The following is a 13,008-nucleotide window of genomic DNA, read 5'->3' on the forward strand; positions in this document are numbered from 1 at the left end:
CCCTCTGCCTCTCCCCCTCTGCCTCTCCCCCTCTCACTGAAAGATTGCCTTAATTGTGTCCACATCGACTTCCACATTACCAATATCTCTTCGTAGTGCTTTTCACCATGTGATTTTGGATTTGTAATTGTTTTGTAAATCACGTAATTGTTTAGTCATTCTGCATATCCTGCACATGTGTCCGTGCAATTCTACTCTCCTCTTTCTCATTACATCTTAAACTTTTTGACTTCCAGGTATGGCCCTACACTACTGGCCATTAAAATTGCTACACCAAGAAGAAATGCAGATGATAAACGGGCATTCATTGGATAAATATATTTTACTAGAACTGACATGTGATCAAATTTTCACGCAATTTGGATGCATAGACCCTGAGAAATCAGTACCCAGAACAACCACCTCTGACCGTAATAACGGCCTTGATATGCCTGGACATTGAGTCAAACAAAGCTTGGATGGCGTGTACAGGTACAGCTGCCCATGCAGCTTCAACAAGATACCACAGTTCATCAAGAGTAGTGACTGGCGTATTGTGACGAGCCAGTTGCTCGGCCACCATTCACCAGACGTTTTCAATTGGGGAGAGATCTGGAGAATGTTTTCAATTGGGGAGAGATCTGGAGAATGTACTGATCAGGGCAGCAGTCTAACATTTTCTGTATACAGAAAGGCCCGTACAGGAACTGCAACATGCGGTCGTGCAATATCCCGCTGAAATGTAGGGTTTCGCAGGGATCGAATGAAGGGTAGAGCCACGGGTGGTAACACATCTGAAATGTAACGTCCACTGTTCAAAGTGCCGTCAATGCGAACAAGAGGTGACCGAGACGTGTAACCAATGGCACCCCATACCATCACGCCAGTTGACACGCCAGTGTGGCGATGACAAATACACGCTTCCAATGTGCGTTCACCGCGATTTCGCGAAACACGGATGCGACCATCATGATGCTGTAAACAGAAGCTAGATTCATCCGCAAAAATGTTTTGCTATTCGTGCACCAAGGTTCGTCGTTGAGTACACCATCGCAGGCGCTCCTGTCTCTGATGCAACGTCAGTGGTAACCGCAGCCATGGTCTCAGAGCTGATAGTCCATGCTGCTGCAAACGTCCCCGTCTGTTGATTCAGGGATCGAAACGTGGCTGCACGATCCGTTACAGCCATGAGGATAAGATGCCTGTCATCTTTACTGCTACTGATACGAGGCCATTGGAATCCATCACGGCGTTTCGTATTACCCTCCTGTACACACCGATTCCATATTCTGCTGACAGTCATTGGATCTCGACCAACGCGAGCAGCAACGTCCCGAAACGATAAACCGCAATCGCGATAGGCTACAATCCGACATTTATCAAAGTCGGAAACGTGATGGTACGCATTTCTCCTCCTTAAACGAGGCATCACAACAACGTTTGACCAGGCAAAGCCGGTCAACTGCTGTTTGTGTATGATAAATCGGTTGGAAACTTTCCTCATGTCATCACGTTGTAGGTGTCGCAACTGCCACTCTTTCGGAGAACGATCCCAACATTCGACTAACACGCAGTGTGTTTCCGTGAAATAAGATTTCAGTGATCGAGGGGAACAAATTCATCACTGAGATACGAAACCCCGGAGAAAACAGTCTGAAATAAAGAACTTTGCATATCACAGCATCTTCTTCCTGTAAGTTAAATTTCGCGTCTGTAGCACGTCATCTTCGTGGTGTAGCAATTTTAATGGCCAGTAGTGTATATCTTAATCTGTTTTCTGACTCACTGGTGCTTTTGGTTCCTAGATACTTTTTAGGATTGTTTTCAATGTTTTCTAATTTTTCTAGCTCTCCCTTTATAGTCAGTATCGGTTCAACTGCGTAGATTATTGGTGGTCTGAGAGCTGTTTCGTAGTGTTTGTATAAAGATATCATTAAATTATTACGTAAATTTTGGAGAATTTCCAGAGGACGATTAACATCCAGCCGCTCGTAAGGAAACGAAGTTTTTGAATGGCGACATGATTTTTTAAACTGATCACATAAGTGTACAAACCACGCCGTCTGTACCGAATCTGTAAAGTTTCGTGTCCCCACTCACCCCTACCTTTAATTACATCGTAATATACGAACGATGGTGCGCAGGTTCTCGTGTTCCATTCAAAAAGTTGCCGCATAACATGTTTGGCTTCTTTATTTCAGACTGTTTTCTCCGGGGTTTCGTATCTCAGTGATGAATTTGTTCCCCTCGATCACTGAAATCTTATTTCACGGAAACACACTGCGTGTTAGTCGAATGTTGGGATCGTTCTCCGAAAGAGTGGCATTTTATTTTCTTCCTCTCCGTTGTCCAATGCGAACTTGTGATCAGTATTCAATGACTTCATCGGCGGAGCATTACATCCTCATCTTCCTATTTCCTCGGAGAAACTTTAGCATAAGTCAGAAGAGGGTTCAGACATGGAAATCTAAGAAATATGCGTATATGTCACTAAATTATTACTGGGTGATGTGTCTATAACCAGAAATCATAAGACTTTCCATGCCGTACGCTAAAAATCGATGTTCAAAGAAAAATATGAAAATCACAGGTTAGCTTGGGACTGAGTGATGTTGACTGATTACGTAAGATTGTGGAACCAGTGGGACAAACGAGTTAGATACACGCCATCATGACGTTATCTGTGTATGAAGATACGTGACGGCATTGTGTAGGACACGCTATCAAGTGGAATGTGCAGTTAAATTGTAACCATGCTCTCAGGCGTCAACGCCTGTCGGAATTTGCTGAATATTGCAGAATGTTGCAAAATATCTGGAAAGCGTAGCTAGTGGTTAGATGGCAATCGTGATTGTATATAAAGTTCTGCTTGTTATACTCGCGGCAATTTAATTTGAGTTACTAGGTCGCAACTTCGCCACCACATCGAAAAATAGCGACATACTCAGAATGACCCGCCGGAAGTGTGTGTGTGTGTGTGTGTGTGTGTGTGTGTGTGTGTGTGTGTGTGTGTGTGTGTGTTGTTTTTGTTTGTTTGTTTCAGTACTAGAATTATCATAGCTGTTCCTTCCACTCGCAGTCTAGCAATTTGTGCTATTTGGTCCAAATACATCTCGAAAATCGCTACACATTTTGAGAATTACCCGTACATTATAAACCACTTGACAGTCTCGATGCAAATCAGTTATTGCACTCCAACAAGCCCCGTCTAGTTAAGATATTTTCTGCAATAGGTGTAACATTGGAGACAGCAAACATACACAGTGCATGGCGGAGGGTACCTTGTACAAGAAGGTACCACTATTAGTCACAGTGTTTCGTGTTCCACTCCTAAATGGAGCTGTGGAAAACGGTTGTCTATGCGCTTCCGTACGAGTTCTAATTTCTCTTACTTTGTCTTCACAGTGCTTGCGCGATGTATGTCGATGGCAGTCTGTCGCAAATACCGGTTCCCTACTCTCAAATAGTTTGCGAAAAGATGGTCTTTCCTCCGGGGATTCCGATTAGAGATTTTCAGTAACATTCGTGTATTGACCGAGCGTACCAGTGACAAATCCAACAGCACGGCTTCCGAATTGTATTGGCTCGATGACTGAGTTTAATCCGATCTGGAGGCGATCCTAAACACGAATAGTAGTCACGAACTGGCCGCACAGTTATTCTGTAAGGGTCTCCTTCATATATTACACGTTCCCAGAATTGTCCAGATAAACCAAAGTCGATCTGGCGCCTTCCCTACAGCCGACGTCATGCACTCATTCCTGTACACCTAGCTTTGCATCGTTACGCTTAGTTTCAATCGACACGACTATGTCAAGCAGGTCGCCACTAATACTGTGTTCGCACATTGCAGGATTTCAAAATTTAGAGCAATCCGTCATTCATTACGTGAAAGAGAAATCCTGTCGTGTCGTTATCCTGTATCCTCCTACAGTAACTGAACTATGACACCTCCCAGTACACTACAGCATCATCAGCAAACACTTTCACATTGCTGCTCACATCCTTCTGTCAGATTGATTATGCATATAGAGAACAAGAGGGGCCTATGACACTTCCCTGGTACACTCCGGACGATACACTCGCCGGCCAGGCCAACACACCTACAATCGCACCAAAAAGTATTGGCACAATTACATTTTAGTGGTTGTAGGTTAAACGAAACATATATTTTAAAACAGAACCCAGACATGTGCCATCTTACATTACATAGGTTACAAATATGTCCAAATCACCTGTCCGTAAAGCAATATACAGTGTTATGAAAATAAACATCGCTCTTCTGCATCCAAAAAAGTATTGGCACACGCGTGTGAATCGGACAGTGTCTTCGTTTTCTTCATTGGTGTTCACCTTCTAATAGCTAGTGTGCATCCCTTTAGCATCTATAACAGCACGTAAACGCCTAGGAATGCTTTGTATTAAATCCCGGGTGATATCAGGGGTAATTTTCGACCATTCCTCCAGGAGCACTTTCTCCAAGTCGTTTTTACTGGACGGACGCCTTTTTCTGGCTCGTGTGTCGAGATGAGCCCACAGGTTCTCAATGGGGTTCAAATCAGGGCTCTGAGGTGATGTTAGAACCCTTCTGGGGGCATTGTACAGTAACCACTCCGAGTTTTCATGGCGGTATGTTTTGGGTCGTTGTCTTGCTGGAAATGACACACCACAGTAAGGCCCAATGTCTGTGCACTAGCGTGAAAATTACCTCGCAACACGTCGATGAATCTCACATGATCCATTGTACCGTGGATTACAGCTAGATTTCAAACGCCACCATATAGCCGCAGACCATGATACCGCCCCCACCGTGTTTGACTGTGGGATACATGTGTTCGATGTCGAGGTGCGTATTCGGCTTGCGCCAAACTTTCTTGCATCGAATCCGAACACATTGAACTTCGAATCGTCGCTAAATATGTTCCAAAACTCCATCGGCTTGCTGATATAGTCCTTAACAAAGTGCAGCCGTTTCTGCTGGTTAATTTCCGATATGTATGGCTTTTTCCTGGGAGAACGTCCATGCATGTCAGCCCCATTCAACACATTTCGTATAGTTTGAACACTAACCGTCTTGAAACTCCCTGGCAGATTAAAACTGTGTGCCCGATCGAGACTCGAACTCGGGACCTTTGCCTTTCGCGGGCAAGTGCTCTACCATCTGAGCTACCGAAGCACGACTCACGCCCGGTACTCACAGCTTTACTTCTGCCAGTATCTCGTCTCCTACCTTCCAAACTTTACAGAAGCTCTCCTGCGAACCGTCTTGTCGCACGTTGTCTGACCAACCTCAGCAAGAGTTGCTGCACTTGCAGCAGGTTCCTTCCGAGCAAGTGCGATGATATGGCGACGCTCTCGGTTTGTAAGCACCTTTAGGCGTCCAGGGCGACGCTTATTCACTGTTGTTCCAGTCTGTCTATATTTATGAATGATGGCTCGTACCGTGGTGTAGCTAACAGACACCTCTGCTCAGATTTGTCGATAGCTTCTCCCTCGAGAATGGAACAATACCACTCTCTCACGCAACGCCACTGAATGTTCCTTCTTCGGCCCCACGCTGACCACTATCGCGCATTACAGCAACATACTAGCGACTGGCCCGTCGACAACACGCAGTGTGTGTTGCGTCAGCAGATGGCGTTCCGGTACCTGAAAATCCAGCAATGTTCCGAGAAGCCACGCTCTGTGCCAATACTTTTTGTGCGCAGAGGTGGTACAGGAGGATCTGCAGCGAATTGACGCATGGTGCAGGGAATGGCAACTGAATCTCAATGTAGACAAGTGTAATGTGCTGCGAATACACAGAAAGATAGATCCTTTATCATTTAGCTACAAAATAGCAGGTCAGCAACTGGAAGCAGTTAATACCATAAATTATCTGGGAGTACGCATTAGGAGTGATTTAAAATGGAATGATCATATAATGTTGATTGTCGGTAAAGCAGATGCCAGACTGAGATTCATTGGAAGAATCCTAAGGAAATGCAATCCGAAAACAAAGCAAGTAGGTTACAGTACGCTTGTTCGCCCACTGCTTGAATACTGCTCAGCAGTGTGGGATCCGTACCAGATAGGGTTGATACAAGACATAGAGAAGATCCAACGGAGAGCAGCGCGCTTCGTTACAGGATCATTTAGTAATCGCGAAAGCGTTACGGAGATGATAGATAAACTCCAGTGGAAGACTCTGCAGGAGAGACGCTCAGTAGCTCGGTACGGGCTTTTGTCAAAGTTTCGAGAACATACCTTCAACGAAGAGTCGAGCAGTATATTGCTCCCTCCTACGTATATCTCGCGAAGAGACCACGAGGATAAAATCAGAGAGATTAGAGCCCACACGGAGGCATACCGACAATCCTTCTTTCCACGAACAATACGAGACTGGAATAGAAGGGAGAACCGATAGAGGTACTGAAGGTACCCTCCGCCACACACCGTCAGGTGGCTTGCGGAGTATGGATGTAGATGTAGATGTTTGCCCTTATCACTGCATTTCTTTGGTAATGGTAGACACAGCAGAATTGTAACGTCTGGTCTGTGAAGTAGCACGCACATGTGGTGTGTACCGGAAGGTGCGGTGTTTGTAACCAGCAACGATAAATACGCACGTGTGCCAATATTTTTTGGTGTGATTGCAGTCTCCGAGCCATTCACATATCTGGGATGCTGTTCCATTTGCTTGTACGTTCGTCGAGTTTGCAGTGTGGCTCTATGCCAGATGCTTTCCCGGAAATGTTGGAATATTGAATCTGTGTGTTGCTCTCAATTCATGGTTATCTGTGTATCGTGCGAGAAAACGTCAGAGTTTTCCACTAGCATTGCTTTTGAAATCCGTGTCGAGTTCCGTATATTACTCGGAAGACGGGCTTCCACATCACCACTGAAATTTAGCCCTTCATCCTCTAACAACCCTACCACAACAAAGGTCAACAATTAATTACGATTGTAGTGTTGCTCACGCTGCTAAATATTGCATTTTCGGGCAACAACAAAGTTATATTATGTGGCAGGTGTCATTAGAGCACAGTTAATAAAGTCATTTCTTGAAATAATGGATAAACTAGGCACTCATCTTTTTGTGTTTCCCACGCTGGTCTCGTTGTGAACTCATGGCCCAATCGTCGAAAATGTAGGTAGTGAGGATTCCAAGAGCTCGGATGCAAAGAGGCGTAGGTGTTATTCTGCGATATTCATTCAAAAGTTTTATAGATGTGTTTCATAAACCATTCTTGAAGATTAAGCTTTTGCAAGTTAAGACAATGGTGATGTGAAAAAGTAATCAGCACTCCGAATTTAAGTTACTTCTTTATTACTTTTGTTGCAACATCACTACACAGTATAAAACATACTTGACAATATCTTCCTCACTGTTAAAGTTCACATTTCATAAACTGGCTACAATTTGCGTCTTTTCAACATGACGACCAAGACTTGACTCTCTACTAACCGCTTACGCGCCCAAAAATCAGAGTGACAAGTACGTCAAAGATCATAGTGACAAAAGAAAGAGTACACACAAGAATAATATCATTGCAATATGAACATACCGATGTATCAAAGTACCTCTACATTAATGAAATCAGATCTGACTGTTGTCACAGAAATATGTTAACTATTTTACAGAAACACAGTAGAATGTTGCTGGTATCGGGAGGTTGAGGTGAGGTGTCGTAATGGTTACGTAATTCAAGTACCATTACAATCCTCACTAATTTGAGATAGAGTTTATTTGAATGTGTAATAGAAACGGTGGGGCGGGGGGGAGGGGTGGGGAGGGGAGAGTCCCGTAGCGGCGACGTTGGAAATGTACGACCCCATTCCGACTTCCAAGCTCCATCAGCCGCTACAGCTGAACTGTTACCCGTTGCCTAGCAACGACACGGTACAGTGGAGTTCCATCCGTGAGGCAATCTGCCTTCGATTCGAATCGCAACTGGTTGCGCGCGTACAGGCAATCCGACACGGAGGTTGCGCAAGGCGCGAGTGACGTAGGGCGCCGTCTGACGTCACGCGGTCTTTGCGCTTCCTGATGCTTCCTCTCCGCGCCGGCATTGGACTGCGGGAGCCTATCGCGCGGCTGGTCAGCCAACGAGAACTTTCCGCGCCGCGCCGCCGATATCTCGCCGAGGACTGCGTCGCCCCGGCGGCCTGCCGCAGTCAGCCTTCAGCCTGATATGAAGCGTTCTGGAAGCGCGCAGCAGGTCAGTACTGGCTGCTCGCTGCTCGTTACTTTTTTGTTCCACACAACAATTGGTAAAAACGGAAGCTTCATAAGATCACTTAGTACGACCGTCCGACTGACTATTAAAACTTTTCTCTCAGCAACGGGTATGCGTATATAGTTCAAATTTATGACACTTACTAAGGTCTGTGGTGCCTTGGCGGTATAATAAACGGGATCCACTGAAGAATGGGATACAACTCGGCTTTGACCAGTGATGTCACATTTGTCACAAATGACTATTTCTGAGTTGTAGGTAGTAAATCAGTTATCTTGGCGAAACGAAGCGTCAGATGGTAAATTTAAATAAATGAACGTCTCATTAAACGAAAGAAATTGTGTACGTGTTTTGTTGTTGTTCACCGTTTTAAAGAACTTGCCTATACGTTCTAATTTACCACGTATCCGCCATGGGTACAGAGTAGAATACCAAGCTCAAGTTTGTCGTTCTTTTCGTCTTGGGTAATGCTAATAGTATCCTACTTTACAGTTGACCTGTATAGGCCTACTGAACTACAAAATACCAATGCTAGAGGTGTAGTTTTCTTCGAAATAGGTAGTACCTGCGTTAACTGAAGTTTAGGATACCAGTTGCAGTTTTCTTCGCAGTAACCAACTCACAGGTCTGCAGGACAGGATACCAATGTTACGTATGTTTCGTTGACGTTGGTAATACTGCTGTCCTGTTCAGTCGACTATATAGGTCGTCTGAAAAAGAGGACACCGATGTTAGATGTGTTGTTCTTTCCGCCGTTGGTTATAATAATGTTCGGACGGCTGTTTTTTCCTTTATGGGTAACGCTTGTGCTCGCTTTCTTAGTTGCGCACGATACCAATATTCGCTTCGTCGAATCTTTGGTATATCGCCTTTTCCTGCTATTTTTAATAGTATTTTCTTTTGTGGTCGTGTTTATATCTCTGTTTTTAGGTCGTATCCGCCCGAAACACTCTAATTACCACCTCTGTATGGACTTTCACAAATCGCGCTTTATTTTCTTCTTTACGTAAGATTGTTTTCCAGCCACGCGTTCACGTCATGTACAGTACGATCTCTATCCTCAGTGCTTCATATCTTCTTTTCGTTACGTTGTAAGATTACGTTACAAAAATGCGTTTACGTAATGTGTGTTTACGATCTCTATTCTCTGTGCTACATTTCTTTGTTTCGTGACATTCTTTATACTTTCAGATGTTGGTTAACAATATTCTGAAGCTTACGTATGACGTTATTCGTCAAAGCCGACGAGTTGTAGCCAATTCTTCAGTATATTTTGGGATTTCATACAGTAGTCGGTAAAAACGGAACCCTTGCAACATCACTTGGTTGTCCGTTCGACCGTGCGTCCCCTCCTGCCTGTCTGACTTAAAAATTCTTCTTGTACTCGGGAACGGATAGACGTGTAATGTTGAAATTTGTCATGTACTAAGTTGTATGGTGGCTCGGCGGTAAAACAAACATTAGATTGTAAGTCAATGGTATCATCAGGTATGGACATTTAGGTCACATATTTTGATACTCGCAAACTCGCTCATCTAATCCTATAGGGTACTTCCCTTTGGTCTAGAACTATAACATTTGTGAAGAAAGCTTTCGCAGGATAATTAAAGGGGAGAGTTCGAAATTATTCACATGAAAAACAGTTTCTTTTGTCTTTTATTATCGGACTTCAAACTTGAGATTAACCTTAGAAGTATACACCAGGGTCACCCTGACAAGAGTTTTTTGTTGTTACTGCGCATGTACCACTGTGGACGCACACAGCCCGCGTAAATTCACCATTGAGAGACCAAGCAGTGTGTGGACGTTTGAAGTTGAGACTCGCTGTTCTTTAATTAATTTGATAGAAATATTTTTTGAAAGCTCCTTGTGACCCTGGAGTACACTTTGTGTTACTGTTTCGTTGCCGAGCGTGAAGTTCATTTATGTGAAAATGGCGAGTAGGAATGAGACAGTTCAGTAACGGAAGATTCTGTACCGCAATGTCTGTTGGAACAACTCAATCGTGAAAGTGTGGAAAGTGACTTCCATGATGAGGTGATTCTGATGCTGATGCTCCTGCAGCAGTTACGGACAATGGTGAAACTCATCAGTCTACCGAGTCTTCAGACAAGGATGAAAGAAAAAAACCATCCACGGTAAGAACGGTCATTGTTGGAACACAGCTGACCCTAATAGGCCTGTCGGTTGCGGATAACATTGTAGTCTGTGTTCCAAAAGAATGGAAATAATGAATGAATGAATAATTGAAAACACTCAAATATTAGTGTAATCAGTGCATTTCATTAACTGAATAATATCTCCGTCTAATTAAACTGTAACTTAAAGTGTTTGGATCCGGATCACTTTCAGGTTTCTTCATTGAAAAGTTTTCATGACTACCATTAAACAGTCTTGAAATTTGTTTGCATTAATACTAATACTGACTGAAAAACTTCGTGAAGCAGGTGAAATAAAATGCGTTTAGTACGAGAGTGCAATTTCATTATACTCTTCTCAGATAATTTCTCCAGCAAATAATTGAAGATCAGTGTGACCCTGGTGTACACTTGGTGTTTGAGTTTGAGGTGTACAGTAATAGGGTTAAAAACATACTCGAGAGTCTTGGAAAACCTGGTTGCAGAAATTTTCGATTTCCGGAATTATTGAACCGTCGGAATACGTAATTGAGTTCGTACGGAGTGCTCAGTGCTCCATATAACCCGCGGTATAACTCTTCTTCCTTCTTCGCGGCTTTCATTTGTTCGGCATTGGATGTGCGAGCGGTCTTGGCGTTTGGCGGGCACTCATGTGTAGATACGCGATTCCTCACTGTTTCTAAATGCAGCATTCCGGGAATATGTTATCTCAAGCGGAAAATATTGTAGACACTTAATGCATTCTTGGAGTCAACAAGAATTTGAGATACCAACCAGTGGTGGTAATGAGGTCCTATGACGTGACTTCTCGGTACAGCTTCCGAATTTTATTTCTTGTAGCGTAATTGTCGTTTCGAGAGAAATTATTATTAATTCATAACTTGTCGAAAAAAAAATACTGTCGCTTGTTTCGGAGAGAACCGTAGTATTTATATTCGATTTACCTCTCTTTCTTTAAGATAGTTTAAAAAAATTCATACGAGTCATTATGGTCCCAAGTACAGCTATAGGGCTTTTTTACGGTATTCGATTCGTGTTCTTCACGGTCCTTACAGATCTGTGTGGGAACCGTTTTGATCTACTACTGATACATATATTCGTAACCTCATACAGTCTCTACTGGAGCCTTGTAACCGATGTATGTTTTCCGATATTAGCCAAGATTTAATTACGATAAAAAATTCATAGTTCGTACTGTCATGTGATGGCCATTCCAATTGTGGAAGTTAACATGCACGTCACTCAATTGGATTTCTTTGCGAGAAACGTTGGTCGTATTTATAAGGATTGAACATAATCAAAACGTGTGTGTGTGTGTGTGTGTGTGTGTGTGTGTGTGTGTGTGTGTGTGTGTGTGTGTGTGTGTGTGTTCCAAAATATATCACTAATGATATGACGTTATAATCGTCATGTTGTTTACATCGTCTGTCGCATGTTCATTATGCCACACGTCAATGCAGATTAGTATTGCAATTTGCTGTTGGTACAGGGTGTTTCTCGAGGAGCAACTATTGTTAGAGACAAACCATTCACTGGCGATTCCCGGTACCGCTTGGCGTCCTTTTGTGTTGGTTATGCCGCGAGGCGTCTAGATGTAGGAATACGGCGTCGTGCGTATGCCTTGTGTATTGCCTACAATCCAGTCGTTTATTCCGTGTGAAAGAGGTAGGTCCAACAAAATTAAAGTTCTTGATTAGCTTCCAGAATACTTCCCCTGCAGAGCGACAAAAATTCTCAAGGTTTCATTGATGAAGATAACTCTGAAAATTTTTTTGGTGTGAGTAATGTGCGCCACACCTGGTCAGAAGACCTTGCTGGTTCGGTGAAATCGCGTTGTCCCAGGGCCCCCGCATAGTTGCTGAAAGACGCCAAGCGATGACAGGAAGCGCCGTTTCAATAAAATGGCACATTTTATGCGTTTCTGTTTCTAAATGTGTGTTCTACGCGAGTGTCATCACTAGAATCGTGGGAAGAATGATTTTTGCCAAATCTTTGTTCCCTAGTCTTTTTATATATTTTGCTGGAAACTTCAAGACAGTGCGTTGGCATATTGTTATGTATGTATTATCGTGAGCAGTGATGTCTTCCTGACACTACAGGACTCTGTGATTTCGTAATGGTACTCCAACGATAAGATGCATTCACGTGACTGAAAAAAAATCTGCCGATAAGACATTGACAGTACTGGATAAGTAAAACTGTATCAAAGTTAGCAAGTTTTGCTGCTATTATATCGAAAATTTTGTTGTTGTAATCATCTGAAGACGTGTAGGTTGCTGTTGAAGCCTGTTCATTTTTCCAAAAAATTCTTTTTGCTGTAGTTACTAGCTTAAAGTTAACTCTTAACTGTAGACAAAATATGTACTGACTTGACAGAAAATCCTAATAAATTTTGGTCTTATGTCAAAGCGGTAGGTGGATCAAAACAAAATGTCCAGACACTCTGTGACCAAAATGGTACTGAAACAGAGGATAACAGACTAAAGGCCGAAATACTAAATGTCTTTTTCCAAAGTTGTTTCACAGAGGAAGATTGCACTGTAGTTCCTTCTCTAGATTGTCGCACAGATGACAAAATGGTAGATATCGAAATAGACGACAGAGGGATAGAGAAACAATTAAAATCGCTCAAAAGAGGAAAGGCCTCTGGACCTGATGGGATACCGGTTCAA

The 13,008-nt window shown here is 43.2% G+C and overlaps 1 protein-coding gene across 3 annotated transcripts in view; it reads left to right on the forward strand.

Moving 5' to 3' along the window:
- The window catches only part of LOC126161322 (PRL-1 phosphatase), a 656,036-nt gene that overhangs the window by 541,066 nt on the left and 101,962 nt on the right, over positions 1 to 13,008 (forward strand). The window contains exon 1 of one of the 3 annotated variants that reach the window (XM_049917077.1): positions 8,045 to 8,180. The exons of the other annotated variants lie outside the window; for them this stretch is intronic. The gene's annotated coding sequence lies outside the window, so the exon portion shown is untranslated. Of the gene's footprint in view, positions 1 to 8,044; positions 8,181 to 13,008 lie in introns of those variants that run through there. 3 annotated transcript variants of the gene reach the window in all.

This window comes from Schistocerca cancellata, chromosome 2 (genome assembly GCF_023864275.1).
Source record: "Schistocerca cancellata isolate TAMUIC-IGC-003103 chromosome 2, iqSchCanc2.1, whole genome shotgun sequence".
Lineage (NCBI taxonomy): Eukaryota > Metazoa > Arthropoda > Insecta > Orthoptera > Acrididae > Schistocerca > Schistocerca cancellata.